The 20,357-nt window shown below is 41.6% G+C and overlaps 1 long non-coding RNA gene across 10 annotated transcripts in view; it reads right to left on the bottom strand.

Annotated features, from left to right (window-relative positions):
• LOC144231987 (uncharacterized) overlaps nt 1-20,357 on the bottom strand; it is an 807,055-nt gene that overhangs the window by 78,652 nt on the left and 708,046 nt on the right. The window contains exon 9 of one of the 10 annotated variants that reach the window (XR_013335264.1): nt 13,501-13,512. The exons of the other annotated variants lie outside the window; for them this stretch is intronic. This is a non-coding gene — a long non-coding RNA (uncharacterized LOC144231987). Of the gene's footprint in view, nt 1-13,500; nt 13,513-20,357 lie in introns of those variants that run through there. 10 annotated transcript variants of the gene reach the window in all.

The raw sequence follows: 20,357 nt of genomic DNA, 5'->3' as shown, positions 1-20,357 counted from the left end.
TGGTCCTGTATAGGTTTTCTTACTGCTTGTTGGAGGTGGTTAATTTAGTTTTTGCTTAACCTTTCAGTGAAATAATACCTAATAGCATTGCTTTCCATTTTCCATGTGCTGTTTTCGCCATAATTCCATTTCCTTCAGGGCCAGCTTTTGGCTTATTTTTCCTCTAAGAGGCCTATTTAAGCTTTACCCCACAGTTTATCTGGCCTACCCCAGACTCCCTAAAAGACAGCACGTGACATTGTTAAGCTGATCTGCTAGAGAGTGAAACTGCCACCTAGTGGTTACTGGAGGTGTGACTGTCTTTTCATGAGCTCTGTTGCTAAGGGTACCTGAAAACAAAAATCAAGAATTGATGGTTTTCCTTAAATCGAACTGAGAAGCTGTGACATAAATTAGCTCAACGTGTGCACTTCAAAACCTTATTGGAAAGAGACTGAGTGTATATGAATATTTTCAAATCAAAATGAATAGAGAAACAAAAATCAAATTGACCTGCACCAGAGTGCCAAACTTGGACACTACATTTTTTTGACTACACTTAAATGAAGTCCCAAATAGACAAAACAAGTAAACCAACCAACAAATGACTTAAGCCAAGCAAATGAACAACAAAAAAATGGATGACTGGTTTTTATTATTCATCACATATCTACCAAGTACTGGGTGAGCTATGGTAGCATCCAAGAGTTTAATGGAGCAGCTCATAATACTCTGCAGTGATTTTAAAAATCAGTTAACGGAGAATGCAGTGGAGACCACAGGAAGATCTGCTAATGCTGTACAGCAGTAAAATTTGAATTGAGTCACCCAGGAAGATTAGATTTTTTTTTCAGGCAGTAGGGACAGAGGGTAGAAAGGGAATCCCACTTGACAAGGAAGAGCACACCCAAGACCCAGAAGGGTGGAAGGACAAGTTCAGAAGCAAGCACGGTGTCTGACAATTGTAATTCAGTTTAAAGCCTTGTACCGATTATTGCAAGAGCGGGTGTCTGATGGACACGCACATTTGAGGCGGTTACAGCAGCCAGTTTCTCTCCCAGCGTGCAAGTCCTTTCCCTGATTGCTCGTTGGCTCAGTGCTACAGAGGTTACAGCCCTACGGGAGGGTGCGGATGCCCCAGTGCAGGATGCCCCAGCAAGGCAAAAGGGCTTCCTTTTAAAATAGTCTCTTGAGGAAGTAAGGAGCTCTGTATNAAGACATAGGGTAGCAGAATGGATAAAAAAACAAAATCCATCTATATGCTGTCTACAAGAAACTCATTTTAGACTGGAAGATACCTTCAAATTAAAAGTAAGGGGATGGAGATATACATATCATGCTACAGGAAATCAAAAGAAGCTGGAGTAGCTATACTTATATCAGACAAACCAGACTTTAAAGNGGCGAGGGGGGAGATGGGCATGGAGGAGGGCACTTGTGGGGATGAGCACTGGGTGTTATATGGAAACCAATTTGACAATAAACTATTTGTAAAAAATAAAAATAAAAAAAGTAAAGCCTTGTACCAACCATGCATTTATTCACCACCTATTTTATGTACTTACTGGCTACCTATTTCAATCAAAGTGGATACACAAAGGTATGAGACATTGAGAGACATTTAAGAAGATATGGGGGTGGCTGGGTGGCTCAGTTGGTTAATTGCCCAGGTCTTGATTTCAGCTCAGATGATGATCTCATGGTCGTGGAATTGAGCCCCTTGTTAGGGCTTGGAATTCTCTCTCTCTCCCTCTCTCTCTCTCTCTGTCTCTTTTCCACTCACACTTGCTCTCTCTCTCTCTCAAAATAAATAAACATTAAAAAAAAAAGGTATGGAGGCACTTTGCAAAGATGACAGTTTCTCCGAAATTAGTCAGGAGATTCCAAGCTCACCCAATAAAAATCCTATCAGGCTTTTTTTTTTTCTTTTGGAGAAATTGGTAAGATACTTCAAGATTTATTTAGAAACACAAAGTGTCAAGAACACACAAGACGATCTTGAAAAAGAATGAAACTTAGAGGCTCTAACACTGGCAGATATCAAGACTTACTAAAGCTAAAGGGATTAGCTGCCAGAAAACTGTCTGCTCAAAATGAACATATACACCCCTCTGACCCAGCAATTCCATTCATAAGTATGTGCCCCATCAAAATGCATACATATTTGACAGAAATTTATACCACATTGTTCAAAGCGCATTGTTCAAAGCACATTGTTCAAAGCAGCACTATTCATAATAGCTCTAAACTGGGACTATTCAAATGCCCATCAACACCGTGATGTCTTTGTGGCAATGGAAGTCTATATAGCAATGAGAATGGATGATTTACAACTACACATGACCATATGGATGCATGTCACAAACATAAGGTTACAGAAAGTGACCAGACTCAAAGGAATACATACTGCACAATCCCCATTAATAAAATACAAGAATAGCCAAACCGAATTGTGGTCATTCATTGCATTACTGGCACCCTAGGTGAAGCAAGCAAAGCATTTATTCTGGCCACAGAATTTAAGGGGTGGCCCAAAATCTCAGCAGTCAAGGAAAATAGTGGTTTTAAAAAATCACAGTTAATGAAAAAAATATCATAGTGAACAAATGGCCAGTTTTCAGTCAGGACAGGAGGTGACCCTGCACTTGCACAACTTACTGTCTTAGCCCATGCTAATCCTGGCTCTGCTGCATCCTATCTTGCCTAAATAGGAAATCTTGCCTAACTATTGCAGATTTCTGTCTGTCTTTTATCCTCAGCCATCACTACAGCCGTGCCCTGGCTAGCCTTCTGGAGAAGAGCTGTCCCCCACCCCTAGACATGGGGGAGAGCCCGGCCAAGATGGGCAGAATTGCCTACACAAGTGCTTCTGGCGAGTCAACTGTGAAGGCTTGATTTTGTGTGCCAGTTAAGTTTTGTGGTTGGGTGTACAGCAATGTTCAATTGTGCACGAAAGTATGTAGTTAAAAGTCAGAATAGAGCTTACTCTGGGGAAATGCATAATGGCTTGAAGGAGGCATAAGGGTGCTTCTGGGTTGTAGTCAAGTGGTTTCTTGATTTCGGTGCTGATTACACAGCTGTGTTCCATTTGTGAAAATTCACTGAGTAGGATGTTTATGGTCTGCACCTTTTTCTGTATTTTTATTATATTTAAATACAAAAATTTTATAGAATGTTTTATTAATTTTGAGAGAGAGAGAGAGAAAAAGAGAGCGAGCGAGCACGTACAAGCATGGCAGGGGCAGAGAGAGAGGGACAGAGTGAATTCCAAGCAAGCTCCACACGGTCAGTGCAGAACCTGATGTGGGGCTTTATGTCACAACTTGAGATCATGACCTGAGCTGAAATCAAGAGTCAGATGCTTAACTGACTGAGCCACCCAGGTGCCCCTAAATACAAAACTTCATTAAGATAGAACATTCAGGCCCCCCCCCCATTTTTCAAAGACAACTTAGATGGGATAACACACACACACACACACACACACACACACAGTTACAAACATCAGGGACTGAAATAAAAATCCAGAACAAACTGGATTTGAACCAATATTCAGAAAATCTATGAAATTATTATCTTCTGAACTCCACCCACTGTTCTAAGAAAACACTTAGCTTTATTTGGGCCATTAGTTTTTAACTCTAAGCCCAGACAAAATCAGAACGTAAGAATATTCTCTGAATCAGTATTTCACTTCCCATGAATTTTTGTTAAATTGATCTTTACCTTTAGTTTTATTTTATAGGTCTTTTAAAGTTTATTTTATTTATTTTGAGAGAGAGCGCACATGCAAGCATGAGGGAGGCACAGAGAATCCCAAGCAGGCTCAATACTGTTAGTGTGAATCCAGATTTGGGGCTCGATCTCATGACCTGGGCCAAAATCAAAAGTCAGATCCTTAACCGACCAAGCCACCCAGGTGCCCTTTTACGTTTAGTTTTACGGTGACCTCATTTCAATGAAAAGAATTAATTATTATGGTCATTTTTTTCAACCAAATGTTTACTGGTACCTTGTGAAAGATCAGAAAGCATGGTTTCTCTAAGTACAGCAATGATAAATACTTATCATCCAGAGTTAATTATTTAAGGAGCAATTATCTACCAGCCACCTGTCTATCTTTCTAATGCAAAGACTGTCATTCCTGATTGGAGGAATTTCAGCATCTAATTAGAAATGCGATTTCCAAGTTTCTCTGGAAATTTCCTTCCCTTTCTAACTGGTTAGGATTGACTCTGAAGTGGGTGGCAAGATCTGGTCATTAATTTGATGTCAAAGAGGCAGTATATCTGCTCTAAGATTAAGACAAAAGGGGAAAAATATATATCTAATAAACAGCAATTGTGGTTTCTTCTTGCATCTCCCAAAGGAATATCTTCTATTTGCTTAAAAAAGAGATATAAACATATATGTTGTGATCTTTTGGGGGAGAAAACATATTTCTATCTAGTACCAAATTTTCTATTTAGTCCAGATGCTTCTCACTCACCTGGCCCTGACAGTCCTGTGTTCCTCATTTTGCAGCAGATGAGGGTAAAGCACAGAGCCAAGAGCTTTAACTACATGAACTCATTTAATCTTTGAAACTTCCCTACTGGAATGTATTATTATTATTTCCCTTTTACAAATGAAGCCACTGAAGCACAGAGAGGTTGCAGCTCTTGCTTAAAGTCACACAGCAACAAACTAACAGAGTTCACACTGAACCCAGATGTCTGGCTCTGGAGACTGTACTCTTAAGCTTGCTTTCACATTGCTCCAAGAGCTCAAAATTTCAAAGGAGCTAAAAGAAATCCTCTCTTTTTTTTTATTATTTAAAAAATTTTTTAATGTTTTATTTATTTTTTTTATTCATTTTTTGAGAGACAGAGACAGAGTGCAAGCAGGGGAGGGGCAGAGAGGGAGGAAGATACAGAATCTACAGCAGGCTCCAGGCTCTGAGCTGTCAGCACAGAATCTGATGCACGGCTCTAACTCACGTATCTTGAGATCATGACCTGAACTGAACTTGGCTACTTAACCGACTGAGCCACCAAGGAGCCCCAAGAAATCCTCTTTTAAAATGAATGTTTATTTTATAAACAGAACTGCTTCTCCCTGTTTGGTATCTGGTATAAACCTAAATTTTTATATACATCAACTTTGCTTGATGTGGGAAGGGCAAACCTACAGTATGGATTTATAATAAATGAGATCATTCTGAACTAGTGACTGAAAATTATCTTTAACAAGCACTTTAGATATCTGTCTTATGTATATTGTCCTGTTTTGACTATGTCACCCAATAGGTCTGTGTGTTTTTTTATTCACTGGTAGGTTCATAAATCTGTGTCTCATTACTTACGGATGAAGTCCCTCCAGGATGAGTCAGCTCATCCTCTGTAAAGCGACAGTCTCCACAGCACACAGGGTTAAACAGTAGGCGCTCAGGGTATGTGCTCATGGGTTGATTACATTACATTACAAAAGTAACTGTCTTATAGCTTAGCAGAGATTTCGTAGAGAAATAGGATAAATGAAAATGGTATTCTGTGCAATTGACTAGTGGTACACATGTAGGTTACTCAGATGTTCCACTGAGAGGAAGGCAACTACAGAATTCCCGGTCATAAAATCTTGTCCTCTGTTTTGCCCCTTGTTGGTTTTCCACTTATAGGAGACATCACTCTCCTCTCCTCCTCCCCAGCAGCACAAGTAAATGCAGAACCATAGACAGTTTTAATATCATATTCAACAGAACCCAGAGAGTTTCTGTGACTATCACAGCACATTAGCTTTCAACACCCATGATTTCTATTCTCCATTTTCATGTCTATTCCACTGCCCTTCCTGGGGCCTTCACAGAGCCCCACTCTCTACGTACACCCCTTCTTTTTCCACTGTCAGAAAGTTGCATTGGGAGATTTCAGACAGATGGTGGGAAATCTAGAGGTTTCTGCAAGTCTCATAACCCCTGCTCTGTCTTGTGCCGAGAACAGACGGTCCAGGGCTTACACACCTCTTTAAGTCATGGCTAACAACTCATAGCCAAAAAGATACTTGAGTGTACCTGTGACAACGTTGCTAAGGCCATCTGTTATCTCCCTTGAAGCTTGTATCATTAGGAACTGTGGTTCCTATTTAAAATAAAGAGCTGTTCTAATCAACACCGTCAGTGGCAACACATTCTTGCTCCTTAACCAATCCACTCATCAACTTCTTTGCAAAAATTCAGCTAACATTGCCGAGCTTTCCAAAGTCCTGTTCTGGGTGCATCAGGGCACACAAAGGAAGAGAGGCATAGACTCAGGTGGACTGGGGTGCACATCACCCAGTCAGCTCTAATACTGTGACACGTGGGCTCCGATAGGTGCATGAGAATGGGTGAAACTCGAAGAGTAGGATAGAGTCATTTCAACAAGGGGATAAAGGTGGACCTTTCTCGGAAAGGATTTTGAAGGGAACGTGCCTCCTTTCACTTTCCCCCTTAGCTCTGGCATTTATCCATTCATTCCAAATTGGCTGCAAGAAATTTGCTGTAAATGCATTTAGTTAATCTGCCAGCCCCCAGCCTTGCTGCAAAGGAGCTTCTGAGTCCAGCATTACAATTAATGCTCCAGGATCATCAATACAGTTTTGGGGCCAGAAGGGGTCTCTCCTTTGGGGAACTGTGCACCCCACTCCCCATCATCCAAGACGTTTTTCTTCCTGGATTCAAACTTCCATCAATATTATAATGATCCCGATTCATAGTTCATATGGAAAGGTTACGGGAAGAAAGCAGCCACCAATTATATACAAATTGAGTTATTTCTTCACTAAAACATGGTCTACCTGAAAGAAAACCTGTTGACTGTAAGCAAACTTCTGTAGTAAAAAATGTTTACCTTGGATGATCTGGAGCTGAAGCCACATCTCTTGTGAGCCACGCAGTACTGAGGATTTTGGATCGGTTGCCCCTTTTCAATAAGATACAGCTGTGATCCCCACGTGGGCCCCAGTTGTGAGCTCATGGACTGGTTATACTTAGGATCACCTGGGAAGCATTTTGAACCTGCAGTTTCTTGAGTCCCAGCCCGAGGATTCTGTTACAGCAGATCTCGGAGTAGGACCTGGAAATCTGTTTTTAATAAGTTATCCAAGGGATTGTATGGAAGCCCATTTTAGAAATGACTGTTTCAGGGACTATATGATTGGCAGGTAACATTTCCTGGAGATTAGTGATAGGTATTAATGCTCTCACATCATTTCAGTTTAAGGGATGCCCTTACCTACATAATTTGCTGATTTAGGGGAGTAAAAGCATGGTTTGTTATGTAGGGTTGAGAGTGGTCACCATGTGTCAGGTGTGCTTGGTTTTTTTCCTGGAGGATATTTCCTGTGGGTATGATATACCATCATGAAGTAAGGTCTGGATTAGTCCTTTTTGTATGTTTAGTACAATTTGATGCAAACGACCTATTGGTTACCTATGTGTCCGCATTTACTGAGCATACACTAGGTATTATTAAGTGGTATTAGAAAAAGAAATCAACCGGGGCAGCTGGGTGGCTCAGTGGGCTCGAGTGACCGACTTTGGCTCGGGTCATGATCTTGCAGTCTTTGAGTTTGAGCCCTGCATCTGTCTCTGTGCTGACAGCTCAGAGCCTGGAGCCTGCTTTGGATTCTGTGTCTCCCTTTCTCTCTGTCCCTTCCCCATTCATGCTCTGTCTCTCTCTCAAAAATAAATAAATATTTGCATGTATAGGAGGATTAGGCAAACTTAACGGAGGACCATGGGGGAGAAGATGGGGGGAAATGGTGGGGGAAAGGGAGAGAGGCAAACCATGAGAGACTCTTGAATGCTGAGATCAAACTGAGGACTCATGGGTGTGGGGGGGAGGAGGCAGATGGGCATGGAGGAGGGCACTTGTGGGGATGAGCAGTGGGTGTTATACGGAAACCAACTTGACAATAAACTATTTGTAAAAAAAACAAACATTAAAAAATTAAAAAAATAAAAATAAAAAATACCCCCCCCAATAAACATTATGAAAAAGAAATCAACTATATTGGTTGCCACCTTCATACATCTCACTTGTCATTATTCCTTTTTGTTTTAATGCTTAGGATCATATGTGATGCTCTGTTCTCCTACCACTATTCTCCTGGAAGTTTTCTCCTGTCACGGAGCATTTTTTTCATTTTCTCTTTTAACATCTGCATGTTCTTGCCAGTTTTTAGTGCACCTGGGTTTACACTACCTAATGGATTTTAGTATTGGCACTAATCAGTGTCCTGGGGATTTCGGGGAAGGCCACAGTCACACTTTCATATTTGAGGTATGGTTCATTGATACCAGGGCCGGAGTGGTGCACTTTATGGGCCTGAAAGTCACTCAGAAGCGGTCAGCTGTTCCCTGACGCTTTTCTCTCTCAGTGCAACACACCAGATGAGGCCAGGAGATGGTGCTGTGGGTCAATTTTTCCCCTCACATCTTGTGCTGCTGGTGGCTTTCCAAGAACCCAGGTAAAATGTCAAGAGCTAAAGCGTTCATTCCTGTTCTACTGGGGCTAATAAATTGCTCAAATCTGCAAGCTAGATGAAACCTTTAAAATGAAAAAAAAGTTATTAGCTAGGGATGAAAAATGATGATGGACTAACTTTGAACTCTGCTTTAAAGCCTCTGGATCTGAACTTCCCCCTGAATTTGAACTTGGAGGAGGTAGTGAGTTGAGTGTTTACTGGTAACTTCCGGTGGTTAGGAAAGACGTCAGAAAAAACTTGAGGGAGCCTGGAGATCAATCTGGGGCTTCCTGCTGCTCTAAGAGCAGCACAGAGAAGAGATTACGATATAAATGGAGTTCTAAAGAAAACATATATGTTATGCTGTCCTTGGTTTAACCAGGAAAATGTAAGGCAAAAGTTGCTATTTACAAAATTAGCATAAAAAATATCTGATGCCAAGGGCCATAGGATTTTGCCCAAGCCCTTTGTAACCACTGGTGCAGCTGGCTCACTTTCCTAGGAATTCGGAGATAATGCTAACAGACTGCTTGGTTTTCCTCTTGTGTATTTATAACTTCTGGTATTTGTAGTTAGAAGGCAGCCTGCTGGAATGGATTTTCTTTTCCTATTTGCATACAAATAACACGACCATGACCCTGCAAATTTCCCACAGACTGTTTTAGAACTAGGGTGTTTTTATCCTAGAGGTGGGGGTCCCTGCCTCATCCCTAAGAGTGTCTAAGCCAATTAGCTCAGATGGTTTGAGCATGGCTCTGAGACTTCCAAGGTCACAGGAGCCATCTGTGGCAAGATCAGTCAAGTTCAAGAAGAGACAGTCTGTGTATTCCAGGCACCGAGAGGAATGTGCTTTAACCGAGGCAAAATGAGAGTTATTGGTAACATGGAAAAATATAATGAGCGTAACTCAATGTTCCTTGATGCTGAACAGAACAGGCACTCAGTGATGTCATCGTTAACAGCACAGCCAATTTTGTCTTTATAGAGCAACCACCCTCCTGAGAATAAGGTTGTATGAAGCTATAGTTCCTGACTCAGAGTTTTTTCTATGTGTGTCCTAAAGTTTTTGTTTTTGTTATTTCACCATTATACACAACAATTAGGAAAAATGAAAAGATAACTATGCTTGCTGAGAGAAGGGAAACAGTTTATTTTATTTTTTTTTTCAGCATTCAAAAAGTTTCCAGTATTTTTTTTGTTCTAATATTTTTTTTTAACAAATAGTTTATTGTCAAATTAGTTTCCACATAACACTCAGTGNGCCCATCCCCCCTCCCCCCCACATCCATCAGTCCTCAGTTTTTGTCAGCATTCAAGAGTCTCTCATGGTTTGCCTCTCTCCCCTTCCCCCACCATTTCCGCCGAGAAGGGAAACAGTTTAATACTGAGCAGATGATTCTCCCACTGGAGGGCCCCCATCAACTGCAAAATTTTAGGGAATCTGTGCAAACCGGGCTTTTCATAATTTTTGCACGCTTTCCGTTGGGTCCCTCTATTAGCCGCTGCGATCCAGATGTGTACTTGAGATTTACAGTTGTTTACTTGGGAAGCAAAATCTCATATGAAGCAGGAAAGGGATTTTTCATTTAAAGAATAAATATTTGTGTTCTAGATGAAGAAGAAAGTGCCTTCCTGAGCTGAATTTCTGCCGCTGGCTAGTTGAATGTCTGGTACCTAACAATACCTCACATTCATTGACCAAGTGATGGGCTCTGTGTTAATACAGTATAAGCATCCCTTCTTTTGATCCTCATTTTAAGAATTAATCCTTTTAATTCTTTGACTCTTGTGAAGTAGGTGCTGTTATTAGCTGCATTTTTGAGGATGAAGAAAGGGACTCAAAAAGAAGAAGTTCCTTGGGATTTTCTGGGTAGTAAAAGGCAGAGCCATGATGTGAAACCAGGGCTGTATAATCCCAAGGCCGCATTCTTAAGCACCATCCTGGTCTATTCTGCCTATAACTTAGGAGAAACAACCTGATTTCTTTTTTTCTTCAAACAGGACTCCATACTTGTAATTCTGTAATGGGAAGTAGGCCCTGATTTCTGTGTTCAGATATGCCTCCAGGCTTCTCTTCAACAGGCAGCAGGTATGTAATGAGGTCAGGAATCACAGGGTCAGTGGTCCTATTTTTAGTAAGTCCTGTGTGTGTATTGAACATCTCTCCTTGGCATGTGAGGCCACCTTTCCTCTATTGTTCTCAGCTTGGGACTATGTCAAAAATTCTAGACAACAGGAAAAGACCCACTCAATATCCGGTCACAATGGAATACTACACTCTTCCTAGCGCTCAGCAAAATGAAAATCCAATAGTTAATAGGAAACACCGTCCTAAAAGGACATTTGGGGATCAGCTACTTTTACTTGAGCCTGTTCTCTGGGGTTTCATCCATTCAGAGTCTCCCCCTTATCTCTTGAAACACATACACTATTCTTGCAGAGGAAAATTCTTCCACATTAATTACCAAGAGGATACGTTTTTTTCTCCATGTCATTTATGCATGTAACTTCAAAGCAAAATATAAGTAACAGGAATTGGTTTTAAATATTTATCTTGGGAACATGCTTTTGGAAGTTTAGAACTTACTGCCACTCCCTTTCATTTGGAGATTCATTCTAATTTCCCTGATGAGATCTTCTCATCCTGGAGTATCTGCCTAGGGGAGGTAGTGTGATATTGCTACAGGGGCTTGAATGAAGGGGATGTCAAGGTAGACAGGTGACTTAGGGAAGGTTTCATAGAGGTTGGACTTGAATTAGACCTTGAAGGAATTGCAGGTCAAGTGCTAGAATTGAGTCTACTGGTATAGACCAGGGAGCCTGCTAGGAGCCCAAGATAACTTGTCTATATGGAATGGAGGTTGGGACACAGTTTAAATGGAGGAGGAATGTGAAATTAATGGAGGATATTATGGCGTTGGCAGGATACCAATGGCAGCACTGTAGTGTGGACTTATCTTAAAAACCATCTATTGCAAACCTTACAACTTACAGATGAAGCAATGAAAATTCAGGGTAGAAAGGCAACTTTCTCAGGGTTTCCCAGTGTATCAGAGTCCTACCTCTGTGTCAGCAGAGTCATGCAGTGCCTGCTCCTTGATATATTCCTGCTTCGGTGCTCGGTCTGATCATAAGCATGGAGCCATCATAGGCTAGGAAGTAAAGAAGCTGTGCCATGATAAAGTATCACTTTGCTGGAGAAAATAGGAAATCAGAAGGGGAACTATTATTGTTATTATTATTAATTTATTTATGTATTTTTTTGAGACAGAATGAGTATGAGAGGGGCAGAGGCTCAGAGGGAAAGAGAGAGAGAGAGAGAGAGACAGAGAATCTCAAGGGGCCCTATCCCACGACCTTGGGATCATGACCTTAGCTGACATCAAGAGTTAGACACTTAACCAACTGAGTCCCCCAGGTGCCCCAGGAACTATTATTATATTAAAGGCCTGAGAGGTATATTGTGGCCTTGATTGTTGGGAGGGACACAAAGGAGATAATCAGATACATTAAAGGAGAAGTTGGTAGGACACTGTATAGGGCCCAGAGAAGGGGAACATAAGCTGATTGCAAGCTGCAAATTTCGGGTTCTTTTCGAATAACACCAGGGGCCAAAATGGGAAAATTATGAGTTTGAGTCTGGAAATGTTTGGCAAACAGACTGAGTGAGAGCCAGCTGGAAATTGATTGATTCATCCAGTGAATATTTATTGAATACCTACTATGAGGTACTATGGTAGATACTGGGGATACATTGGTAAACAGGCAAGATGTCCCTAAATGGTAACCTCCTGGAGCTTTGTTCTGGTGTTTCCTGGTTGAGAAACATGGCCATAGATGAAAGGCACACTCTTGGAGCCATCAACAGCTGTGGTGCTTGGGAGGTGACCTCTCACAGACGGTGAGTACAGAGTGAACTACAGAGGGCTGAGGACAGAGCCTGAGAACCCCTGATGGTAGTAGGAAAGACGCCATCATTATCACTAGGTTATGAATTTTAAACAAATTGCCTTAAGAGTTTAAAAACCATTTTCTCTCTCATTTCTTTTTATTTAAATCAATTATTTGAGCTTGTCTCCACCAAATAATTCTCTAACATTCAAGTGAATAGAGAGAATGATTAAACGGGCTGTCAATGGGGCGAATGTGTCCACTGACCCAAGATAAAAGGTGACAGACTCTAATTATATTTTAAAAATTCCCCTGGCCCACTGAGCTGGCGCCAGCACCTTTTGTTGGTTTAATTTGCCAGGATTCTTCAAGCTGGTCCTCGCTCCACTAGGTGGTGTTAAGTGTTAAATACCAACCCCCCCCCCCCACCTTTTTTTATTTCTTCCTAGTTTTAACCCAAGCTTAGACTGGCCTTTGGGTAGATTAGGAAATTCTAATGAATAGGTTCCCAAAGGACTTAAGCTGTTAAGGAAGGGCAGGCCTGGGAGCACCCCACAATCTCCAGGTTAAAGAGCAAGCAGAGTTGTCAGAGGTAAAAGAAAATCTTCTTTAATGTTAATAAATGCTAAAATTAGCACTGACTTACATTTCAAAGCCTGGTTTATTACTTCATTATGTTATAACAATTAATTTGGTTCAATTTAAAACTTTGAAAAAACTCACAGGAGCAACCATAATGTACATCTTCGAGGTAAAAGGTCAATTGTTAAAAGTGAATCTTTAATTAGAAACATAGACAAATTGTCTTAATGCCTGAAGTTCTTGGTAGTCTTTTCCAGAAACATCTTCTTAAGGTAGGATGTGTATTTAGAACCTAGAGGTTCACCCTTGGAAAGATAATGATGACTCATGATCTGAAGAAAGTTTAAAAATTCTCAAGGGCAAGAGGGAGCTGTTTTCCATACCCTAATTTGTTCTGCCAACTTTCCATTCTCTCTCCTGTGTGATTATATATGTATGTACTATCTTTCCCTCCTGTCTGGGGAAATGCTTGGTACACTGGCATCCCCTCTTCCCTCTCTTTCATTGTATACTTCTCTATCCTTTTTCTCACCTTTCTTTCCCAGGACACAGAGTGCCTCAGAAACTTGCTTCTCTCTGTGGATAATAAAAGTAAAGATAATAAAAGCAAATCTTTTAGTCCATGATTTTATCTTACAGTTTAACTCGTGAAATAGCATCACTTCCTTTATTTTGTAGTTCTTGTTGGGGATGGGAAAAGTGTCTCACTGTGTCCTCTGTGTCTAGACAACAATAATCTTTGTGCCTGGAATGTCTGCAACCATCAGCTCCAGGAGCTATGGATCTTAAGTCATAGTGACATGTCTCAATCTTTTCTGAGGTGCACTGCAAATAATTTCCAACCATTAATAATCTTAGCACCCAAGTGTGTGAATGGTGATTCTTGAAAAATAAAAATCACAGAGGATTGCAAGTTATTCCTGTAATCAATAGTCTTCCCCCTTTGCATTCCCGTGATTTCTGGAATAGAAGAAAAAGCCACAAGATTGCAGAAGCAATCAGACCCACAGGCAGTCTGGGTACCTACAAGGCAGTGTGTTCACATGTGTGTTTATTTATTATTTTTAGAGGTGGGAGGTAGGAAATGCATCATGGAGCTATTTGGGGGAAAATCCAGATTTTGTTCAATAATGAATCAAGCAACCTTGAACTCCACAGCTCTTCCCTCCATGGATATTGAAGTTATTTTGAGTGACACAGAATTTAAAGGGATTACTATCATAGTGTCATTAAGTCAAAGCACATTGACTGAACATGATTCATAATTAACTAGACAAGTCTAACTTCATTGTACACACTTTGCTATTCAGAGATCTGCCCAGATGTTTGGCCTTGCCCATCAACGGCCGGCATGAATCGCTTTCCTTTCTGCCTTTGTTTCTCTCTTCTTGCTTTCCCACTGTCCTTTTCTCTTTAACTGCTTCATGTACTTCCTCACCAGACCCCCATCTTTCCTCTTCTCTGAACAGAAAGTCTGTCTTCCTAAGGTGTGGCTCTGTGCCAGAAATAATGGAAGTGGTGGAAAATTTTCTTGTGGTTAGAGGTGAAGCCAACAGCAAAGGAGCTTGTCGCTTGCTCTTCTCCCCTTCAGACACCCTCCTCCCCAGATATGCATTCAGGCTGGGGTCAGGGAGCACAGGAGTTGTGGCCAGAAGAGCCAAGACATTCTTGCTGGCTGTTGCTGCCTGCTATGTGCTCAGAAACAGCAACTAAAACCACTTTCTGGTGATCCTGGAAGATGGGAGAGCACCAACCAAATACAGATACTACTCAGAGAGAGCTGCTGGATACCAAAGAAAGGCCCCCAAACCGCATGAGGCCCCCCCTTCCTGCAACCGCAGCACACACAGGGGCTCAACAGAGTCAATACCTCCCCACGCTTTCTGGGTCAATCTGTCCATGTTAAAATCCTGCCCCCCCCCATGTGTGTTTGGGTTAGTACATTAGAGAATTTCTAGGACTCTTGAAATGCCTGTGGGTAACCTGGAATTTCCTGAGAGACCTGGCTGCTGAGATCACTAGCCAGCTTCAGGGATCCATGCCTTCTGTGAGCGACAAAGACGTTTGTGTAAAAGTGGGTCACCGGAAATCCTTGGAAATTCTTGAGCCCCAAATTCCCTATAATGCAAAAAATACCAACTATAAAAGTTCTAGGGTATGGCAGAGAAAACCTAAATTTCAATCGAGACAGAGATATGTGAGCAGCTATCTTTTCTTTGATTCACTCTAAAAGCCAGCTTTTTAATATTTGTTAGTACAAGTCCACATGACTTACAAGATCAACTACTATGTTCTTAGTTCTGTTTGAGGTTGAAAGGTAAAAGCCTTATGGGGCTCATTGGAATTCCCAGGGTCTCATGGGCTAAGATAAATGGTTGAATAGTTGATGTTCCCAACAGAGACTTAATTGACCTAGTAGGTGCTAGACCTAATTTTCCCCCAAGGGAAAGCTTGAAATAGTCACCTGTGCTCCACCTTTGGGATGGATCAGAAAGGTCAGTCTTACTGAAGTCACAATTCAAGTGTACACATGCATACACGGAGACATGTTGGGGGCTTCTACCTTTCCTTAACTTTCAGAAGCATTAGCATATTTCTTTCTCACAGATCACACTTTCTGTCATTTGTGATTCACTTAAGAAATACTAATTCACTAAATATGTGCCAGATCCTTTATTAGCTAGTGGGGAAATAATGGTGAGAAAGGTAGTGCCAGGTCCCTGCCACTTACAAGTATAAAGTCAGTGTAAAGCAGAGAGTCTCTCTGATGTTATACACATGGGCATAGGCTCCAGAGCCGGGATGGTATTGCTCTTCTTATCTATCACTCCCTCTAGATATTGTGACTTAATATGGGTGAATCAGCCATAACCTTGGCTTCAGCCCCTCCATTTTTGGCTTTTCTAAGAGAGATGTTGGAAAGGGCAAAGAACGTGCTTCTGAAACTAGCATGTATTGCTATAGGTAACACTCTTTTGATAGCCATTTGGTGATGTTCTCCTAAAGGTAATAGTTTCTGCAAAGTCTGCATGACCTACCTTTCTTCCGAGAAGCAAAATAAATGTGTAAATGCTATCACTGTGCTCTTACAAGTCCCAATTGTTTATTTTCCTTCTAATCTCTGCAACTGAATCCATCAAAGATCCTATGCCAGGGATGTTTACAGTCTGGTCAATGAAGCAACAAATACAAACATGAAAGCATCTGTGCGGAGGGCCATGGGAGGCAACAGAAGTCAGATGGGACGCATTCTTGTGGGCTGAGGTAACCAGTGGTTCTTCATAAAAGGGAGGGCATGGGATTTGGAGCATGAAAGAGCTGAAATGTGGCTGAGGGAGGGTATTTTCATTACAGGAAAAGTACATGCATAGGTGTAGAGAAGGAAGTATTCATGGCATGGGAGGTGGTAAGGAGATGCATCCACCCGGAGCTCTGGTTTTTGCTTGGAGGGGAACCCAGAAACTGTCCAGAGGCATCACCTAGAGATCTCTAAGGCTCAGAGAACTTGCTTTCTGGAGAAAGTAACTCATGTGGCCCTTTGCCCATCCCTGCCACCACCATAAAGCAATCAAGGATAGAAATTAGGAGAAAATAGCTCATTTCCTCATCCTTTGCTTAAAGCATCAATTTTCCATGGGCAATTTTGTAAAGTAAGAACTTTCCTGTGCTAAGGGATTGGTGAGTTTCTTTGGTAAACAACAGGTCTCTAATTTGAAGGAAATATTCACAAACTCATGTGCTTAGAGAAGTCATACTCAATCTCCTCAGTGTTCCATGGCACCCCTCTGAGATCAGAATGGAAAAGCAGAGTTCCCCTAATGGCCACAGCCACATGTTACATATCTCCAAGGAAAAAAGGCCCTAAACTGCCAAGAACTTAGGCCAAGAAAGACTGTCAAAGGTACATTTCTCTTTTAAGGTGAGGCAGTAGGTACAAAGCTGTTCTGAGACTTTTGAAGCTGCTCGTGCATAGACTGGATTGTGAATGTGACAGGCAGCCAATTGTAAGCCAGCACTGCTGAAAACCTGTTCTATAAATCCATACCAACATGTATGCATGGCATCACTGTGGATGAATCTGGTAACCAAGAACATCCTGTGTGAGGACAATTGCATCATAGAATAAATACTAGGCTCAAATACCACCACAGTGTAAGACTTTTCCAGAGAAAGCTTTCAACATACGTCATCATGAACATTAGACAATGCTGTATTTGTGCTGCCTGAGGTTTTCTCTTCCCCATACATGTAGAGAAGTCTTCTCTGGTGAAATGTAGTTAACCCCAAGGTTCTGGAAGGCCTGGATTCATTTTGCCTCCATACAAGGAGACAGAAGAGCAAACTAAAGGGGTGAACGTCCTAGGGCATTTCCAATCTAGCTCTGACCTGCAAAAGGAGTCACAGAACCTGTCCTGTGACTATGTCCTCCTCTCTCTTTCCCTTCCATCTCTTTCCAAACCTCTGTGTCATTACTTCCCAAAGCAAATGTTTCTTTGCAAGCTGCTCAGATCATGCTCCCTAGGACCTCCTGTGAATATTTGAGCTTCCATGCAGTTATGCCTGCCATTCTCCAACCTGGAGTTCCTTTTCCGTTCTCTCTGCTTATCCAAATCAAACCCAGGTTCCAGATTCATCTCAAATGTCTCTCCCTCAGAGGAACTTCCCTTGTCACCACAGTCTAGTTGAAAAGCTCCTAGTAGCTGCCATAGCTTCAATGAGTGATCTTAGGAACTTTAGCACTTTGTGTGATATGCTGCTTCGTGTAACTGTTATCTGCGATCTATTTCCCCGATTAACCCAAAAGCTTATGGATAGGAAGGACCATGTAGGATTTATTTTTTTATGCCCCACCATCCAAATTCTTTTGTGTTTAATTTTTAGATGCCCACTGGTTCTCCCAATCAATATGGAGTGAAGGCAAGACATATTTGTGATTGAGAGCTCAGGCACAGAACATCTGAAGCTTAAACAGATCATGCCATTGACTGATATGTCAATGAATGCAAATAGGCCAAGAGAAGAAGGAAGCATATCCCCAGGTGGGGGTGAAAGATAGAGGCCATCACAGGCCAGACAGGACATTGATCTGTGGTCTGTCCAGTTCTAGCCTACTGAGTTTTGGGAAGAAACTGAGAAGTTCCCAATCCATTTCAACCCAAACTTCTTGCAGTCTTTGCTAATTCTTCTCTGGGTGACTCTTGCTGTTCACTTTCCATGCCATCCACGTTGGACTCGATCACTTCCTTGTTTGGAGGCTCTTAAGCTGTAGTGACTCAGAATTTACTTATTATATTGAGATATAATTAACATGCTATGAAATTCATCCTTCTCATATGTACAGTTCAGTGTTTTTTTAATATATTCACAAAGTTGTGCAGCCCCTACTGCTAATTACAGGACAATTTTCATCACCCACAAGGGAAACTTCATATCCATTAACGAGTGTGCCTATCATGCCTGACCCTTCCCTTCTCTCAACTGGAAACTGCTGATGTACTTTCTGTCCCTATGGAGTTGCCCATTCTGGACAGTTCATTCATTCATTCATTCATTCATTCATTCATTCAAAGTATATTTTGAGAGAGAGAGCATGCGTGTGCACATGTGTGAGCAGTGAGGGACAGAGAGATAGAGGGAGACAGAGAATCTCAAGCAGGCTCTGCACTGTCAGAGCAGAGCCTGATGTGGGGCTCAAACCCAGGAACTGTGAAATTATGACCCGAGCCGAAATCAAAAGTCAGACACTTAACTGACTGAGCTACTCAGGAGCCCCTGGACAGTTCGTTTAAATAGAATCATATAACCTGTAGCCTTTGACATCTCAAGGTTGATCTGTGAGCATGAATCAGTACCTCATTTCTTTTCATAATTGAATATATTCCATTGATGAATATACCCCATTTTTAATCCATTCATCAGTTGATGGACATGTGGACTGTTTCTACTTTCTGGAAAGCTAGTGTGAATAAAGCTTCTCCGAAAGCTGTACAAATGTTTTTGTGGACACATGGTTTAAATTCACGTGGCTGCGTACCTGGGAGGGGAGTTGCTGAGCCATGAGGTAACACTACATTCCCTTTCTGAGCAGCTGTCAGAGTGTTTTCCACAGTGACTGCACCACTTCACATCCCCACGAGCAGTGTATAGGGTTTCTATTTCTCTACATTCTCAGCCACACTTTTTATTGTCTTTTTTTCTTACAGCCATTCTAGGTTATGTATGGAGGGGTGTTTGTTTCACTGTGGTTCTGATTTGCATTTTCCCAATACATTGTTTCTTCATATTTATTGATCATTTGCATATTTTCTTTGGAGAGATGTCTACTTAAAAATACTTTCATTACTGAGTTGCAAGAGTTTTCTATATGCATTCTCAAAACTCACTTTTAATTGCATACGTATCAAGCGATTACCACAGTAGTTTCTTATTACAGTACAATCCTCAGCATGCTGACATCCTGTACTGCTTTTTAACTTTCTGGTTCTTGTCTCGCTTGACAATACAGCTTTCTCTCAGTATTTTCCCCAATAGCTGTGCTCTTGCCTGGGTATGATCTCCATGTCTCTGTAGCAAAAAGAAGGATGCTGGCCACTGTCAGGGGAGAAGAGGGTCATTTCCTAACTGGAGCTGTGTTAGTTTTTGTTGGTGTCTACCAAATCACTTCAAGCATAGAGGCTTAAAACCACACACGCTTACTATCTCACAGCTTCCATGGATCAGGAGTTGGGGCATGGCTAAGCTGAGTCCTCTGCTCAGAGTTGCACAAGACAGTAATCAGTTGTGCTATGTTCTCAACAGAAGCTCAACTAGAGCAAGATCCACTTCTATACTTCCTTAGCCTGGAATAAGGAATGGCAGAGATGATCTCTTTGTAGCTGGAGAACTCACAGCCTTCAAGGCCTGAGTCTTGTAATGAGTCTCTTGTCTGAGAGAGGGACCTGGTCTCTCCTCTTGGGGGCCTTCACTTGATTAAGTCAGAACCACCCAGGTACTCTCCCTTTTGATTAATTCTAGCCAACTGATTTGGAACCTTAATTAGATCTACAAAATTCTTTCACTTCTGCTGTATTTTTTTCTTTTAATTTTTTTAAAGCTTATTTATTTTTGAGAGAAAGAGAGCACAAGCAGGGGAGGAGCAGAAAGAGACAGAATCTGAAGCAGGCTCCAGGCTCTGAGCTGTCAGCACAGAGCCTGATTTAGGGCTCAGACTCACAGACTATGAGATCATGACCTGAGCTGAAGTCAGATCCTTAACTGACTGAGCCATCCAGGTGCCCCTCACCTTTGCTATATTCTATTGGCTATAAGCAAATCCCACGTCCCATCCACATTCAAAGGTGGTGTGAAGGGGTTATTATTACAGGGTTGTGAATCACTGGGAGCTCCCTTCAGGTGTTTATCTTATAGAATAGTAACTGGAA

This window comes from Crocuta crocuta, unplaced genomic scaffold (assembly GCF_008692635.1).
Source record: "Crocuta crocuta isolate KB4526 unplaced genomic scaffold, BGI_CrCroc_1.0 scaffold102, whole genome shotgun sequence".
Lineage (NCBI taxonomy): Eukaryota > Metazoa > Chordata > Mammalia > Carnivora > Hyaenidae > Crocuta > Crocuta crocuta.
The sequence above is the reverse complement of the archived record's forward strand: the minus strand, read 5'-3'. Positions and strand labels throughout refer to the sequence as shown.